Below are 19,294 nucleotides of genomic sequence, written 5' to 3'. Positions count from 1 at the left end.
CTTGAAGGTTCCCCAAGACAGACATCATTGCTGTCCTCTGGGGGGATACAACCATTGGAAAGCGTGTTCCTCTAGCACACATTTGAACTAAAAATTAATAATCTGATAACTTCTAAATCCTCAGGTAGCACAATAGAGCTTAAACAGCAAGTGAGAACTGCAAGCGGATCATATGAACTATGTATGGATCCACTTGCAGTTCTCTTTTGCTATTTAAGTTCTAGAGTGCCAGAGGATTTGAAAATTATTATCAGATTATTAACACCTGCAACGATGGCAATAAGCTATAAATAGAAAAAAAAAGTTTCCCACCTATGGCAAAGGGTTCCTATGGCTCACAGACAGCAATTCAGAACCTTTAGGATAGCACTGCCCACGGGAACAGCAGGCAGGATCCAATCATGTGAATTTTCTCCAGGGAAAGGAGCTACTATGAGTTTAAGAAACAGTACAGTCGTACCTCAGCTCCTGAACGCCTTGGGAGTCAAACGTTCCGGCTCCCAAACGATCGAAAACCAGAAATGAGTGTTCTGGTTTTCGAACATTCTTTTGGAAGCCGAACGTTCAACGGGGCTTCCGATTGGCTGCAGGAGCTTCCTGCAGCCAATCAGAAGCCATGCTTTGGAAGTTGAACCGACTTCCAGAACGGATTCTGTTTGACTTCTGAGGTACGACTGTACTACAATTGTGCAGGTTGTAGATGGCACTGTGAAAGAGAAGAAAGCAAACCAGGAAAGCCAACCCTTGCAGATGACACCAAACTGGGAGTGGTAAACAATGCAAATGAAGACAGAATCAGGATTCAATATGACCTTAACAGATTGGAGAACTGGGCCCCGAACATACAAAATGAAACTCACTAAGGACAAATGTAAGATTCTACACTTAGGCAGGAATAACCAGCTGCACCAATATAAGATGGGGGACACCTGGCTTGCCAGTAGTACATGTGAAACAGATTTAAGGGTCTTGGTAGACCACAGTGTGATGCAGCAACAGAAAAAGCTAATGCTATTCTAGGCTGCATCAATAGAAGCATAGTGGAATGATCAAGGGAAGCAACAGTCCCGTTCTATTCTGCCTTGGTCAGAACGTATCTGTAGTATCACCAGTTCAGGGTGCTACAATTTAACAAGGATATTGATAAGCTGAAACGTGCAGAGGAGGATGACCAAGAGTCTGGAAACCAAGCCTTTTGAGGAATGGTTGAAGCAAGTGAGTACGGTATGTTTAGCTGAGTAAAGAGGAGAATGAGAGAAAATATGATAGCCATCTGCAAATATCTAAAGGCTGTCACATGGACGATGGAACAAGAATGTTTTCTCCTGCTGTGGAGGGTAGGACCAGAACTAATGGATTTAAGTTACAAGAAAGGACATTCTGACTAAAAATCAGGAAGAGCCTTCTGACAGTAAGAGCTGTTTGATAGTGAAACAGACTCGCATAGGAGGTGATGGATTTCCTTAGAGGTTTTTAAGCAGAGGTTGGATGGCCATCCAGCATGGATGCTTTAGTGTAGAGTCCTGCATTGTAGAGGGTTGGACTAGATGACCCTCAGGGTCCCTTCCTGCTCTACGAATCTATGATTTATTCTTGTTAACTTCACTGCTGCCATATTTTTGTATTTCTCTGGCTGCTCAGCAAACAGCTTTTTCAGCTTCTCTATTTTTACTGGCCCAACCTACTCCAAATATTGGCTAGAGTGGTATGGCACTTTGGCATGGATTGTATAACAAGGCATCTGACCAAATTTCTCCAAAACAAATTGTGCTTTTACTTAAGGATTTAGATAAAACACTTTTTGGAAAAAAATCCATAGAAGAGAACTAATTTTACCCATAGAGCAAATAAGAGCAAAATAAATGCATCCATTCATCTCTACCTTTCTAGATTGTTTCCCTAACCAAACTGATACTTGCCCATTTGCATCCAGCTTTCTGGATCCCTTTCTCCAGGCTCCTTACTGTGGCAATTGTGCTTTCTAACACTTTCCAAGTTCACACTGTTCAAGTATTTCAATCCCTTCTTTCTCTAGCACAGAGGTGAGGAACAGGATTTGACTGGTGAGCCAGATTCTGACTTTTCTCACATCCTGTAGACCATTTTGACAGGTGGGGGAGGCTGCCCAACTGTCAATCAACTGTAATCACAGTAATGTCAGGTGACCAAAAATAAATAAATCATTTTGTGGGAATGTCTCTGACCAACCATGAAAAAGAATATCTCTACTTACAGCAAGACCTGCTTGGGGCAGGGATCGACTCTGCAGTGGAATTCTGAATTGGGACCTCTGCAGTATAGTTGATACCCCAGTGGCTTCCTGCCACTACTGATCAGCATGTGTATCTTCATGAGTGTATATGCTCAAATTAATTCATAGGAGTTAGAGAAAGTAGGTATGTAGATAATAACTTTATTGAAAAATGTAGCACTTTTGTTTTTTTTACTGGAATGACAGGAACCAAAGTAAAATACCTTTCATATGTTAATAAGAGTTACAATTTGATTATTCCATTTTATACATTGTTGATTGTCATTTCATTTATTTCTTTTTAAAATTTTTAAAAATCAATAATACACTAATAATATCATATCTGAAGAAGAAAATACATGTTTGTGTAAAATGAAGAGACAATCATAATTAGTTAACTTTCAAACAGTGTGACAAGTAGTGTTTTTGTGGACCTAACCCTGAGATTACAATAAGAAAATTAAAATGAACCTGAGCCCTAAGTTAGTTGGATCCCCCCCCCCGAACACAACTGAATCCTTCTTAAATTGGATTCAAGAGCCTAAAAGCAAAACTAAACTACGTTACCGGTTCAGAATGATGGTTCAGCTTCAAAAAAACCTTGATGTGATATTACACACACTGGACCCCCACCCAACCTCAACAGCGTGTACACACACACACAAATGCAAGAGGATTTTATGTGGCAGTTTGTCCAGGCTTCCATAGTCTGCCATTTTCAGTGTCTGGGAAACAGAGATTCAGTCTGCTACTTTAGACCCCAATCCACTTTAGCAGGGAGAAGGAGAGAAAGATACAGAACAGCAGTGCCTCTGCCATACTGGTAGTGACTGCTGAAATTAATTTCCCCGCTAATGATTGCACCTCTGGTAGTCTGAGTCAGCTCCATTGCTGCCGTTGATGCACTGGGCCTGATTACCACACCATTCTAGCATCCATAACCCAACCCTTGACCCCCATCCAGTGTGACCAATGGTGCTGTGGTGACTAGGCTACTTTGTCATATGTTGCTGCACCTGGGCAGGGGATAGGATTGATCTGTTAATAATTCCAGCAATCGTAAAACAAAATCAATATGTTTATTTCTTTTTGTTTCATCATTTTCTTTCTCTCCCTACTCACGGCAATTTTCTATCTGCTATTACAGGCTTTCCTCTTTTGCCTAGTTACTATTATGAATCATCTAGTACCAATATAAAATTCAATAACTCAACGATGATGGATCACCATCAGATATTAAAATTAGGACTGTAGTGTGAATTTTCTTCCCATGTGAACCAAAACTGAGCTGCTAGTTTCAGAGTGTCAGAGCAGCCAATAAACTTGTATTGGCTTGAACTGGTACACAACTTCCTTCTGATCCCAAATGGCAGGAAGAAACTTCAACTGTTGGACTACCTGATTACAACAGCCTATGCAGCTCCCAACATTCTGTGATATTGGAGGTGGAAGAGGTAGTTATGCATTGTAAGTAATATTGGCCAAATCCAAGTGCATGACCTGCCATGTGTCTAGGGCGCAAGGTGGACTGCGCCTTGGAATGGATGTTAGTCTCCCAGGACTAACAACCTAGGGGTCTTCAACAACAGATCTGAGGCCACCTCTCTGCTCAGGAAGGGAGGTGGTTGGGCAGAGGGCCTGATGCTACCCCAACAGAATATCTAATCTGTCCCAAGAGCTCAGCCCCAGAGACAGGATAATCAACTCTGGTGACGTTACCTCTCTGAGGTTCTGGGTTGGTTCTGCACTGAGAACAGAGTCAGGCATAGCTGGGGGAGACTAATGGTCCCTCCTTTGCCAAGCCAGGTCCTCATTGATGCTCTTATTTTATAAGCCTTCTAAAAACAGCTCAATCAGACATTTTAAAGGTACATATATTTCAGGGAGGAGGGATTTATCCATTAGTACCCAATTCATTTATGTAAATAGGCTCTGCTGTATGTATAGCTTGACACAAAAGCATAATGGATCTAATTGATACACATATCGAAATGCACAGAAAAACAGTCATTTCCCTTCCTCTATCAGTTGAGAGGCAGTCTCCCAATACTTATCATTAACTGGGATGCTCTAGGTTCTGTTGTCCAGTGAAAAGTGCTATAGTGGAGCTTGTCCTTAAGTTACAGCTCTGCTCAGTGCAAAATGTTTTTGCTAACCATAAATAATCATTGTGGGGTGTGTGGGTGTACATGGGCAAAGATACAAAGTATGGATGGAGGAGGAGAGGACAGAGGGTGAAGAAAGAGCTGTGAGTGGAGCGGGGGTCCTTTCCCCATCCTCTGGACCCCCTGGGTCAACAATCCTGCTGCACCTGGAACTGGGGGTGGAGAGTGCAGCTGAATCGAACATAGCCTGAGGAAGTACCATCCCCCTTGGGCTTGCCCATAAAAAGCAAGTCTAGAGTGAGAGAGCAGGGTGATGTCCACTTTTTCTCATTGTGAGACTTTTGTGGGTGAGATGAGAGTTTGTTTGGACCCTGAGTGAGTCCTCTGGGTGAGAGGGAGGGTGTGTCAGAAAGAAAATGAACTGATATTGATTTATATATATATTAGTAATTTTGTATTAATGTAACATCTCTATATGTAATTGTGTGTTTTTGCAATATTTTATTTAAATTGTCTGTTGTTGCTTCAGTTTTGGTACGCCACTTAATCTAATCTTCTATACTGTTGCTATTTTCAGTTGGGATCCACATATTGGCACATTCAGGTTGCACAATTATAGTTGATGTGGACAGAGGAAACAGACGGAGCAAGACTTTGCAAGGAGAACAGATATGTATTTGCTCACCCCATTTTGTATTTGCATACCCAAGAGAGTGAATGCCTGAATTCAGAGTTTACTGAAGAGCTTTTTTAGTGCAGCGGGAATAGGGCAGAGAGAGTGGCACTTTGCCTTTTGAAGCAAAAGTATTGAGGAACCCTGTCAGGAGAAGTGGCCATATTACCTGTAAATCAGTGGCTTTCTTTCTGAAGTGTGCCATAGCCACCTTCAGATGCCCATGCTGCTTTGCAGAATTTGCCCTCTTCAAAGTCATTGCACCCATGATCTAGGATCACTAGAACAGATCGCATCCATTCTATGCCTCTCCAATGTGTGAGTTAATGAAGAAAATAATATACAGTTGATTTACAACTCTGTGCTGTAAATCAACTGTTATAATTTACACTTCAGTATGCTCCTATATTTCAGATGCTTTCAGACATGAAGATTTGTAGCATGCATGCCTTTAGAATCCTAATTTACTCAAGCTTGTTGCAAGTCTCTGAAGTGTTAATTAATAATGGTCATGCCCTGTATTAGCTGTCTAGTGACCATCTTTTGTTGAATTGCTTCGCGACCAGCTGTTTCTATAATGGCCCTTGGAAGTTATGAGGGGTGGTGGGAGGACACCCTCACCAAATCAGTTGGGACACTGAATATGTGTTTCTATTTGGCAGGAGTGGGAAAAAAAAGGAAGGAAGGAAGAAAGCCGCTTGAATTTAGACACAGCGTTAGATTTCTATGCACTGCAAAGGGAGGTCATTCCAGGAATGTCCTGCTAGTCAAGAGATGTGGGGTGATCAGCCTTTCATAACACAGCTTATGAAATGGCCTCAGCTTTAATGTACATACAAGGCTAGTGAGCAAAATAATGTTTATCATGTTGGAAACACATGCTCATGTCCCTGTCAGCCTGTAATCAAGCTCACTCTTGCTTTCCTTGGTGACTAATATAGACAAGAGATAATAATTCAGACAATCACTTTTAAGCTGCTGAGTTTTACAGACATGATTTGGTATTCCATTAAATCCTGCATATAAAAAAATATGGTATTTCTACATCAGGGTCTTCTACCATACTAGCAGAGATGTATAAAACAACTCCAACTGTCTTAATATCTGCCTTATGCGAACATGCCACATAAACAGTTCGTATCACTTTGCTGCAGAGTTTTCTAACTAGTAAGCCAAGATGTAAAGTTGAGGCCATCTATTATCTGAAAATGCAGAACGCAGGCATACTCTCCCTGCCAAAGTACTAACCAAATATAGTTACTCTTGGTGCTTGTACGTAAGCAAGGTTTCAGATGTACGTAAACTATCTCTGACTTCTCAAAGAAGCAACATGAGAACTTTTTTCAACTGGCTGATGCCAAGGTCCATTCCTGCAGCAACGGAATAGTAACGTCTTTACCTCAGCCTGAGTCAGTGGTCCTGTGTGTCAAAATAGCTCACTAACCTGCTGTGCTAAGGGATCCCATATCACACATGAATCACAGGCTCAGAAGTATTTCTTTCATCCAGGAATCCTCCACTTCCTTCCCCACCCTCACCCAGTAGTGAATGGATAATAATCTAGCCACTGCATTTTGGACCCGTTGAAGTTTCCAAGTTGTCTTCAAGGACAGCCCCATGTTGAGGCATTACAACAATCCAGTCTGGGAGTTACCAGAGCATGGAGTACAGTGGCCAAGCGGCTGAGATGCCACGAGTTCTGTCCTTCTCACTCACATCCCATGACAACATTACATGCATTTTAAATCTTACCTATGGCCAGAGATTATGAGAACTCTCATCCACAATATATGTAGGGGAAGCAAATTCCCTATCCCTGCTTGTATACAGTAGTTACGCAATGATAGCTTTCCCTAACTTGGAAACATTTGTTTATTCCCCTTTAAAATAAAGTCTAGAATGTACAGTTTAAGGGGGAATTCTGTACAAACATGAATCAAAAGCTGAAGTAGTGCACTGTGAGCATTGGTTCGTTCTAATAAAGATATTGCTTTACTGTGGATTATGTTTTAAAGGAGCGATACAGCTATCTGGAGTTGATAGGCGCATGCATTTTGGAGAAGCAATGGAACAAGTGTTGCTGCCTCCACCTCTCCTATTCCCTTAACATCCATGGCAGATTTGCTTTTGCTTCAGGTTTACGTGCCAGGGTGTGAAGTGGACAAAGTACTAGGCAGGAATACATGAGACAAGCCAGGCAGCCTCATATGCTGCAGAAAGAATCATCATCCTTCTCTTGTCTACTGCTATTTACCAGCTTGTAGTGATGAAAGTTAATGGGACAAGTTTTGCATTCCTTTTCTCCCTATTGAAAGGCAAAGCTTGTGAGTAATAAGCTTTTTTTTATAAAAAAAAAAACAACACAACCCAGATTGAGAGTGTTCAGACTCATTCAGATTTTTAACTGCATTAATCAAAATCCATCATGGCTGCCTTTGTTGTTAATTGGATCAATCCTGCATTTAATTTTTGTAAGCTTTCAGCCTTCAGTGAATTGAGTGATCTGAGGTGAACAAAGCATAAATTAAAGCAATTATTTCTCTTTTTCTGTCTCTCTCTCTCTCTCTCTCTGAAAGGCTGAGATGAATAGTGTTGAAGCAAGAATTTTTGCTGATCTTTTGCTGACTAGTTAACTTCAATGCTTTTCATGTATGCATTCCTTTCAAAACTAGTGGACTCTGGATTTCCCCTCCTATTTTCCTCCTAAAAAGCTATTCCGTACCTCTGTGAAAAGAAAGCATGGGATGTCAAGGGACAAGAGGCAAGACAGAGGTGGTTTGGGGTGAAATTCCAAGCCACAAAAAAAGTAATTCAGTGCTAGGGACGTGCTATTACCCTCCCGAGTTGAACTCCCTTATAGTGATACTAATATGCAAACAGCAGTCAGGGCGCCAACTACAGTAGGTCTTACATTATGGCTGATTTCGGCTGTCATCAAATTACCAAGGTAATCCTGAGTCATCATGACAAAGACTCAACATGCCTAGAATTCGATACAGTAAATGATTGTGCTTTGGAACAACGTGTGCTGAAACTTGTCACCTCTTGATTTAAATCCTAAACAGCACCCAAGATTATTGCAAGACACAGATTCTGCTGAATCCCTTATGAACACTGCACTCAACAAACGAGTGAGTGGGAAATTGCCCAACTATGAGATCATACTTTCAATACACCTTCTGCTATTGCAGCATTCATTTGTGATACATACAAAGTGAGAGAGACTCAGATATGCTTTTAGTGCCATGAGTAATGTTGATCTAAAGCTACACCAGAAGTCTGCTGCTTCTGCGTGTCCAGCAGTAATTCTGGGAATAAAGGAAATTTTGCCTACTACGCTATGATAATTGGATTACTATTCTATTGTGTTTGCTCAGGAAGGAGATGGGCTGCATTTAAAGTCTTCAAGAAACTATGCTGGGAAGAACATGTAGCTTGTGAGCTAGGTACATCTCTGCTTCGGTCCAAATGCTTAGTTTACCTTTTACCTAGTTTACCTAGATCCCCCTATTTATTTATTTTACTTTGGCCATTCAGAATGTTTCTCCCCATAAAATGTAAGCAAAAATATGAGGGCACATAAGCACTCAAATGATATGTGTCTCCAAGGGAAATGACAAAATTATTTGAAGTTTTGCTATTTAGTTTTGTTGTATTTTACTTTCATGTTTATTTGTCTACAAAAAAATAAAAATAAAAATGATTTTTTTTTAATACAAAAAAAGCACTCAGAATACTGTAGGACTTAGGTAATGATCTAATTTGGCACTAAACCAACAAAGACCTGTGAAAATTGTGCAGTTGTGGTTCTCCATAACAAAATATTAGTGGAAATGCAATATCCAAATATTACATTGCAGAGAGGGTTTGGATATCCAGCACTGAGTAACAGCTGTTTATCTATTTCACATTAAAATGGCTATCTTGCACTGGAACTGGCCACTGAAAGTCAGGCCAGGTATTTCAAACATAAAACTGTTCCACCTCTGGTTGCTATTCTCTGCCCATCTTCCTTTTTACTTACATACACCTTCCATTTTTTGCACTTCAGAATCTCCCTACTGCACTTTTGTCAAACCAAACAGTGCCCAAATTCTTTTAAAACTAGATTCGTGGAGCATTGTGTTCCTCAATTTATTCCAAGTCTTACTGTGGGCTATTTGAGGGGCTCAGCTTTTTACTAATAATTGAAATATGAAGTGTCAAAGCAATACAGTAGTTTTAATTCTCTGGGACCAGGGGCTAAAGCTGGGCCTTCTGCTTCTTGATTCTGAGCCCCTGTTCTGATCTGTGAAGTCTTTGTATTTTGCTTTGCTTCTTTGAACGGGAGGAACAAAGATACAAGCTGCACTGGCAAACTTGATCACCAAACCCAAGTTTTATCTCATGCAATTTGGTTAATTATACATTAAAATTTGGTGGCAGGGTCTTTGTCTTACAAATATCTACGCAGCTTCATTTGTATGAAGAGATTATTTTCTTAATCCTTTTGGACTTTTGCTTAGTGGGCAAGGTGTGGCTAATTTAGCAGCTCTCTTAAGCTTTGGGTGCCCTCTGCTGGTAAATCTTGGGGGGCAGCAAGTGTGGAGAAGAAGAGCTCCAGGTTAGAGTCCATGTGTTACTGCTTTACCTGATCATTTTTGTGAGCGCATACACATGACCATAGGCGCTGACTCCATGGGGCCTGAGGGGGCCCGAGCCCCCTCAAAAATTCGTTTGGGGGGCTCCGCCCCCCCAATAATCTCGGGCGCCCCTCCAGCAGAGCGCCACCGCCGCCCCTCCCCCAGCCCAAAATGCACAGGGTCGGGCTGCATGCCTCCTGCCCTCCCTCCCGAGCAAAAGCTCCACCCAATTTCCTTCGGAGCTGATTAATAGGCGCAGCACGCTCTCCCCTATTCGCTCACGAGGAGGCGGCGCCACTTTATCTGCATATTCATGAGCTTATTTATTATTCATGAGCTTTCGCGGGCTCCCCCAATATTTTTTATAAGTCGGCGCCCCTGCACATGACCAACACTTGTGCCTACCCATACCCTCAATCAACATGCACATTTGCACTTTGCCTGGGGGGCATGTTCCTACATGCTCTGTAGCCATGCATTGCAAACCAATGTGTAAATCGCGAACAGCTCAGATCTTTGGCCTGTGGCAGGCGTGGTTAAGCTGTGACCCTCCAGATATTGCTGGACTACAATTCCAGGCAGATCTGCACCATACATTTAAAGTGCATTCAACACCCATTCAAAGGATATGGCTTCTCCCAAAAAATCTTGGGAACTGCAATTTGTTAAGGATGCTGAGACATGTAGCTTGGGGACTACAGTTCCCAAAATTCATCGGGGAAAGTCATGTGAGAACCTCAGGAACTGTACTTTGTTAGGGGTGCCAGGAAGTGTAGCTCTGGAAGAGGTAGACTACAGTTCTGATTTGGGGGGGGGGTGTTATGTGTTCTAAATGCAGTATATGTCCCTTGGCCATTCTGGCTGGGGCTGTTAGGAGCTGGAACACAACAACTGCTGGTAGGCTGCAGATAAGAACCCCACGTGACTCCCACCCACCCAACCACACCAGGCCATGTGCATTTTAGAATACATTTTATGTTTTGCACATTTTAAAATACAATTGCAGCCATGCCATTAAAACTAGCAAGGAGGTAGCCCTAAGCTTCCTGAAGAATTAACAGGATTTATTGTTGGACGCTGCCTAGCTATCCTTCTCATCCTGAAAGGAGCAAGAGCTCAGCTGCTTATGACACTTCCACCTGAGTTCAAGGGCTGGCTTACACATGCACACTCACCATCTGATGACTGCAGCCTCATGTGCTGCATTTGCCTTGTTGCACGTTCACGAGTTTCATATCATCTGTCAGCCCAGCAATGGCAACGGGCTTTTCAACAGAGGCTCTGTTTCCTTTGTGGTCTCTGTACAGTCCCAACATATTGTGCTGCTTGTGTTGAGTCATCTCGCTCCCCTGGGTTGTCCACATCAGCTGACAGCAGCTCTCCAGGGATTCAGATGGGGACATTCCCAGCTCTACCTGGAGATGCTGGGAATTGAACATAGGATCGTCACCTACAAAGCAGATGCTCCGCTGCTTCTCTTGTAACTAAGTTTAGAGAAATCTGCAGAAGACAACTCCAGCCCCCATCACAGCCCTGGTGCTTCTTCCCACAATATTCAGGTGTCTAGAGCTGTGCAAATAAAGCAGATACTCTGCCACTGAGCTACAGCCTTTCACCTTGGGCATAGTCGGGGATTAGTGAGACTCCTGGGCCTTACAGATCTGTATACCCCTCTGCTTTCTTCCCCTTATACATGCACCTTGATAAACAAAGCCTGGTCCTATCTATGACTATGGGGTGAAACTCTGGTACTTGTTCAGCATAAACAAGCAGGAAAGTAGCTGGCTTTATTTATTGCAAATGCTTTTATCCTTCCCTCCTAGCACTTGCACACCATACAGGGCAGCGAACAACAATTAAAACACAACCATAAAACACAACGCTATCTCATGTGCAGCAGATAAAATGAAGGTATTGGTCAAAACAAATGTCTATCAGCAGAGTGGTCATTTGGCCTGCTGCTGACTGTGGGTGCTTCAGAATTATTATGGAGAGGTGGGCAAAGAAGCTCATTTTGCTTTCAGCACAGTTCTGTTATTTGGTTAAGCCACTTAGTAGCAAAGGCATTTTGACATTTGCAGTTGTCTTGTAATGTCATGCTGATAGTGACACTTTGAGACTGCTGACAGCATTTGTTTTGTAACACCTGTGCGTATCTGTCAGTATTAATAAGAGCAGCTGCATTTGGGGGGGGGTGAGAGGGGAGGGCCTACAATATATATTGAGTGGAGTGTCTTCTTTTGTAGTTCCTCCCTCTTGAGTAGAAACATAGTGTAGCATTGCCATTTTTACTGTAAGTGGATAAACCTGCTACCATTGAAATTAACGGTACTCACCACCACTACCACTTGAGTTCGAGTTTTGTGTACAGCAAAATTTATGTAGAACTCGGGATTGGAGTGGCAATATGCAGCAGAAGCACTAAATGTAAAAATACATGCCTATTAATTGGCTCACTGAAACGTCAGCTTATATATGATTTGAAGGTCAAGCTGATGTGACAGGTTTTGAAAGCAGTACGACATAACAAAATGTAAGAGGAGCCCTGCTGAAGTGGAGCAAAAGGCCCATCATCCTGTGCTCAAAGTGGTGAACCAGACACCTATGAAAATCCCACAAACAGGACACAAGTGCAAGAGCACTCTCCCCATTTGGGCTCCCCAGAAACTGGTATTTAGAGACATGCTACCTCCCTTACTGAAGGTAGCACCAGGCCATTATGGCTAGTAACCACTAATATCCTCCATGAATTTGTCCCAGTCAATCATCAGTACTGGATCTTCAGGTTAATGTATTCCATTGTGCGAAAAGGGGCCTCAACCACAAATATCAACAAAACCTGGAAAAAGTGTGCTAAGCATGGAGAACCATGGGCATCAATACTTCCTTAATGTGGGTCCAATGTTGTACTCAATGATTTCCCTGCCCAAGCCCATCCAGTAAAACCAAATGCAACTTCTTATATCCCAGCTTCATGAGTGAGTTCATACAAAGAAGCATTGTTAGTTGCACCTTGTGTTACAGAGACCTGAATGGCCTCAGTTAGAAGTTGAACACTTAGTATTGTCATTCCCTTGCAGCGGAACACTCTTCTGGCAAAGGCAGCAGGCACCCCTGATTTTTACTTTCAGGTGTCTCTTGAAGACCTTTTTGTGCTGACATGCCTATGCAGTTGTTTAAAACTTTCTTGATTAGCCAGTCATTTTAATGATCTTTTCGTGCTGTTTTAATGGTCTTTTTATGTTTTATTTTATACATTTCATGGCCCATTATCTCTATTACAGTCCTCATGACCTATTTGGAGGGTGAGAAAAGTCTGCCCTCCCTTCTGAAAAACACACCAGCCCTTTTCTTCCTAGTATGGGAGATCCATACTCACTCCCAGATTCCCTTTGCTTGATCATGGAAATAGAATATCTGCTGCCCAGGAGCAAAACAGCATCAGAAAAATAGATTTATTTTCAAGGGTAGTTCCTATCAAAGTATTGACCAAGGTTAGGATTTTTTGTCTTGTTTTCTGTTTTTGTCTTCCCTGGTATGTTAGCAAAAAGACTCAACTCAGTGAAAAACATCTGATGAGATTAAAGTTCAGTTGTTTTTCAGTCACCAGTCCAATGCCTGCATTACTCAACCTTAACTTCAACAATAATGTTATGGCGCTGCCCCCTATTTCCTTTGTTAGGCAGATTACTGGTTAATGGCCCGAGATGGTTGAGAAATATCCAACCTAACCCACTAAATTGATTAGGAGATAACTGCAGATCTCTCTCAGAGCCTTTTGCAGGAATCAGCCATCAAGGTTGGAGGAGGTGGAATGGGGGAGAAAGGACGGGAAAAGAGCCAAGTGAAGAAATTGAATTTTGGCAGAGGGAAAGAGTGTGTGTGCTGTGAGCAGTCCATCAGCATTAATTCTTTGACTTTCTCCCTGGGTATCTCACTTGACATTGTTAGTATATAGCCTTATAAGGGGGATCTAGGCTTACATGGCCACCTGCACTTAAGACCAAGGGTGGAGATCCTAATGCCCTTCAGATATTGTTGGCCTACAATTCCCATAATCCCATGCTGACTGTGGCCAATGGAAGATGGAGTCCCACAACACCTGGAGGGCCACCAGTTTCCCATCCCTGATTTCAGACTACAACAAACTGGGAGGGGTAACAAATGCCGCAGAAGCATGAATCGGGAATCAATATGACCATGACAGATTGTAGAATAGGCCCAAACTAACAAAATGAATCTCAGTAGGAACAAATGTTAGGTTCTACATTTAGGCAGGAAGAACCAGCTGAACAAACAGAAGATGGTAGGACACCTGGCTTGCCGGTAGCACAGGTGAAAAGGATCTCGGGGTCTTAGTAGACTACAAGCTGAACATGAGTCCACAGTGTGATGCAGCAGCAAAAAATGTGAACGCTAGTCAAAGCTGCATCAACACAAGTATAATGTCCTGATCAAGGAAAATAATAGCCCCGCTCTGTACTGCTTTGGGGTGACCACACCTGGAGTACTGTGTCCAGTTCTGGGCACCACAATTTAAGAAGGATATTGAAAAGCCAAAAAATGTGCAGAGGAGGGAGATCAAGATGAAAACCAAGCCTTATGAGGAATGGTTGATGGAGTTGGGAATGTTTAGCCTAAATAAGAGAAGACTGAGAGGAGAGATGATAGCCATCTTCAAATATCTAATGGGTTGTAACATGAAAGATGGAGCAAGCTCGTTTTTTCCTGCTCTGGAGAGTAGGACTCGAACTAATGGATTTAAATTACAAGAAAGGAGATTCTCACTAAACATCAGAAATAACTTTCTGACAGTAATAGCTGTTTGACAGCAGAACAGAGGTCGAATGGACTCATTCCTTGATTGTTTTTAAGCAGTGGTTGGATGGCCACCTGTCATGGATGCTTAAACTCAGATGGCTGCATTGCAGGGAGTTGGGCGAGATGACCCTCAGGGCCCCTTCCAACTCCACAGTTCTATGTTTGTCCATCTGTAAAACAAAATGAATGCTATAACAACATCAGAAGCCTCCATTACTTTCATTTCAAGGAAAGCAGACTTGAGTTGGGCTGCTCCTGGAAGTTCTTGTAGCTTGAGAAAGTGAGGTACAGTGGTGCCTCGCAAGACGAAAGTAATTCATTCTGCGAGTTTTGTCGTCTTGCGATTTTTTTCGTCTTGCGAAGCACGGTGTCGGAAAAGTTTTGGAAAAGCTTCAAAAATCACCAAAGTCTTCAAAAACCTCCAAAAAGGCTACCACACCGCGTGCTATGAGTTGCTCCTCGAAGTCAAGTCGCAACTGTATTAACGGTTTTAAGAAAAAGGAAACAAACTTGCAAGACATTTCTGTCTTGCAAAGCAAGCCCATAGGGAATATCGTCTTATGAAGCAACTCAAAAAACCAAAAACCCTTTCGTCTAGCGAGTTTTCCGTCTTGCGAGGCATTCGTCTTGTGAGGTACCACTGTACATATAACAATACTTTTTCACTTTAGCTTGAAAAAGAAACACAACTTCTCTCACTAGAAAAGAATATCATGCATCAGGCTTGACAGGCACAATTTTGAAAGATAATATGTAGGATCCCATAAAATAAGCCCGTCCCTAAGAATGATGGCGAGAAAGCTGCAACCCTATAACTGGATGCAGAAATTTCATGAATTAGAAGTTACAGAATCAGAATGGCTTGCAACTGGGTACAATTGTGCAAGAATGTATAATGAAAGGATGAGCGAGCCATGAAACTAATTGTGTCTTTAGCTGATTTATTAAGGCTGTCCTGCAAATTTGCTGAGACTGCAATTTCATTCTGGGAGAAATGCATCATCCCCTTGGTCTGGAAACACTTATTTCTAATAAAGCATGGGCGGTATATGTAATCTCTGGGGGAGGAAAGTGTACATAAATGTCCTGCTTTCCCTTGCCTTAGAATTTGGTTCTGACATCATGGCTAATTGGCCAGGTGTCAATCATTTACTTGAACAGCTTAAGGCTATTTTTGTACAAATAATGCTTTCTTTAAAAGTTGCAACAGCACCCCTGTAGGCAAATAACTTTTACAAAAATTTAAACATTCTTTTAAAAAATATTTTTTAAAAGAACAGAAACAAATGAACAAATAAGCATAGAGACTTGGTTCTTTCCAAGTTCTGTTCCAAAACAAGTGAGCTAAAGAGGTTTAAACACTGGCATACTCTGGCTAAATCCTGTTTAGGGAAGAGCCATAGCTCAGTGGTATGGCATCCGCTTGGCATGCAGAAAGTCCCAGGGTCAATTCCTGGCATCTCCAGGTAAGGCTGGCTGCCAGCCAGTGTAGATAATATTGAGCAAGATGGAGCAATGGTATAAGGCAGCTTCCTACGTTCCTCTTTTGAGGTTCCAAGGTGCACAAAATGGGTGCTCAAATGAGGTCCCTTCACAGGTGCAAGAGATGATTGGGGTTAGTGGGAACATTCCTAGTGACCATGCCCTTGCAAGTCAGCTGTGCCTTCCCTTCCTGGCGGCCAAGCATTTGGCAGAGGGGCTCTACGCATGTACAGCCCCACCAACTCACTGGGGAATGCTGACTGGCCAGGAAATCAGATGGTGGGTGTGTTGACACATGCGGAGCATGGCTGGCAGGCACACGTTCCCTTGCACCTGCTATGAGGGGATGTAGGGAGTGGGTGGCAAGCCAAGAGCTACTATTCCAATTTGATTTCTAGCAGAACACGGACAGGCTACAGCAGTCTTGAGGCTGGAGCAAGAGCATTGGCAGTGATTTCTCATACCCACCCCTTCCTAAGAAAGCAGGGCACCCACAAAACGTGTGTGCCTTTGTGTTTACAAATAAGCCTATACAGTAATTGTGAAGCAGGGACTGTACATTGGCAGGGGTAGTTCCAGTTATATTCTGAGGGTGCTAATGGGAATGCACTTTAGCAGCTATTTAGGGCCAAGATATACAGTAGCAGGGAAAGGTGATACTGCTTGATCAACTGGCTAGCTTATAGCATGGATTTGCAATAGGCTTAGAAGAAATGAACACATCTACTGCTGTCGGGTTGTTGGAGGAAGCCTCTCCACCAGTCACAACTGCACAGAACTATGGCCAGGATATGTTGTATACTTTAGGCAGGGAGAGAATTAAAAGACAATCCCAGTTGTGTGAGATCTGGAAAACAGAAGAAGTATTCTGTAACCAGGCATCTCTCTTTCTATCAAGAAGCATAGAAAACAGGCCATAACTTTGCTAGTTTGGCCCTGGTTTCTTGGTACCAAACTGGCTGCTTGTGTAGAAGCCCAAACTCCTGTGGCATCTAAAGCATCTCTGAAGTGGATGGTGATTCTTTTGGAAGCTCAGACAGAAAGCAGAGCCAGCCAGGCTTATGATGATTTGTCCATGGCAATGCAGACAAGAGCATTTGGAGATTTGGGATGTGGGTCAGTGAAACAAATAAAATAAAATTTAAAATGTAGCATATTGCATATGCAAAGTGTTAGCAATCATTGAAAATGACGCTCAGCTACCTTGCCACTCCTGGTCCTATGCCAGTGTAATATCCCACTGAATCATAGAATTGTAGAGATGCAAGGGGTCATCTAGTTCAGCCCCCTGCAATGTTGGAATCTTTTGCCCAATGTGGGGCTCAAATCCACAACCCCGAGATTAAGAGTTATTTCTTGCTGTACCGACTGAGCTATGTTAGATCCTCTTATTTTCTTTCTCCTCTCCTACTTCTATGATCCAACCCCATCTTCTCCTTTTCAGCACAGCTCACTGCTAAGCATTTCCTGTGAAAATGACTCCCCAACCCAAGGCCTCTTCTTTGCTGGTTCTTAGGGGCTACTTTCCCCCCTAAAGTCTCTAAAAAGGTCATAATGACATAAATCCAGTTTAATTAAACATGTGCTGGATATTATATTGAATGTCTTCACCATCTGTTATGCTGGCAATGCTGAACACTGAATCAAAACAAGAATCTCTTTCAAAATGTGTTTTGCAGTTAATAATAATTTGGCCTTAGTTATTTCATTAGCATGCCAAACAAAGCAATGTTCAAAGTGTTGTTTGTGCCTTGTATTTGCACATACTAGGTACAAAATACTTTCTGTACCACAAGAATTTGAAAACATTGTCCAATGCAAACCACACCATGTGTGTCCCTTTCCAGAAGTTTGCCAGTTTTGTTTTGGTTTTCTGGCAAGGCATCTGTGCCTTTAACAGCTGTGGGACAAACAACAGCTTGAAACTTCTTTAACAGGCAGTAGGCCAGATTGCCAGGCACATCTTTTCCTGGGAAAATGACAGGTAAATAACATACAATGGCTTGGAAATAGCTAGGGGCACCTCTGGAAAGCGAGGGCCATTTCAACAAAACATGCCTTTCTGTCCCCCCCCCCCACATTCCAGCTAAAGATGATGTCAAGTTAGATCTGTGTCTGTGAGAACACCACCCTTGCTATACAAAAGTAATGTAGTTTTTGACTGGGATGGAGAAAGTCAGAGAGCTTTGAGCATTGGAAAACCCATTTTGGGGCCGGCCTCTTTGGAGATCTGATGAGGGTCAATGGATTTGTTGCGGGAGTGTTGTTGTTTTTTTTTTTTAAAAAAAAGATATCTGCCTCCATCTATGCTCAACCTGAATATTTGTAAATAAACTCAAATAATACCCTCATGCCCAACATCAGCACCCAGAACGGTTAGGCAAACATTTGGATGGCAGCATGCTTTTAGCTGGGTGAACCTGCAGCTGCTTCCATCTTCATTTCCCCAGAATGCATCTGGGAAAATGAAGATGGCGACTGTCAGGGTTGTTTCACCCAGTGCATCGTCTTAGCAGTGCCGGTCTATGGGGGGGATATGTGGTGATGCTTAGCCTGGACCTGAGCAAAGAAGCTCTGGACAAAGAAGCTGCAACTGCTACTGATATTTCCCTTGTTGCTTAGGGCCCCTTCAAACCTGGTGCAGTCCCCAAAGACAGAAAAACCATGAATCCCTGGTCTTTTCCAAATGAAACCAAATCCAGGTAAGGACAATGCCCCTAGAACTTTTCATAGCTTAGGAAAGTGAGTGCACATGACAAGGTGGCCCCCTGTTGGTGACTGAGGGCAAAGCTCCACATTCACATCATACAATAGCTGTAAATATTAGCAGAATGAATAAGAATAGCTTCACATTTGTGTTCCGAAGCCTTCTCTCTGGCTGGCTGGCTTATTTATTTATTTGATTTATATACCACCCTTCATCACAAGATCTCAGGGCGCTTCATGCGCTGCTTACCACATTATGCAAAAGTTTCAGATACGTCTGCCATTTTTTCTTATGTATTGTTCCTTGCATTTTATCTCTGCAGTTTTCCATCTTTCAATCAGACAAAAGAATAAAAGAAGGATTTAAGCTCATGGGTCCTTTTAGTGAAAAACATGGTGGTACGTGTAATGCGTATTCTGAAACAGCTTCTTTGCTTACTGCTTATTCACGCCAGTGCAATCAAATAAATAGACCAGACCTGCAGCTAAAAATAGTTCCCATATCAGATATCTATAGCACGGAGCTTCCTATGAAATGTGTCTGTCATGAATACTGGTTAAGGACTGAAAGATAGTGGCAAGGGATCTACAGATTTGCACGAGCGATTGAAGAACACAACCATCTGCACCATTC

The 19,294-nt window shown here is 42.4% G+C and overlaps 1 protein-coding gene across 6 annotated transcripts in view; it reads right to left on the bottom strand.

Moving 5' to 3' along the window:
• Positions 1 to 19,294, bottom strand: part of LOC310704458 (uncharacterized protein) — a 62,204-nt gene that overhangs the window by 29,110 nt on the left and 13,800 nt on the right. The window lies entirely within an intron of this gene.

Source organism: Podarcis liolepis (genome assembly GCF_965112155.1).
Source record: "Podarcis liolepis genome assembly, chromosome: 3".
In the NCBI taxonomy this organism is placed as follows: Eukaryota; Metazoa; Chordata; class Lepidosauria; order Squamata; family Lacertidae; genus Podarcis; species Podarcis liolepis.
Note: the sequence above shows the minus strand (reverse complement) of the source record. Positions and strands in the feature narration are given on the sequence as shown.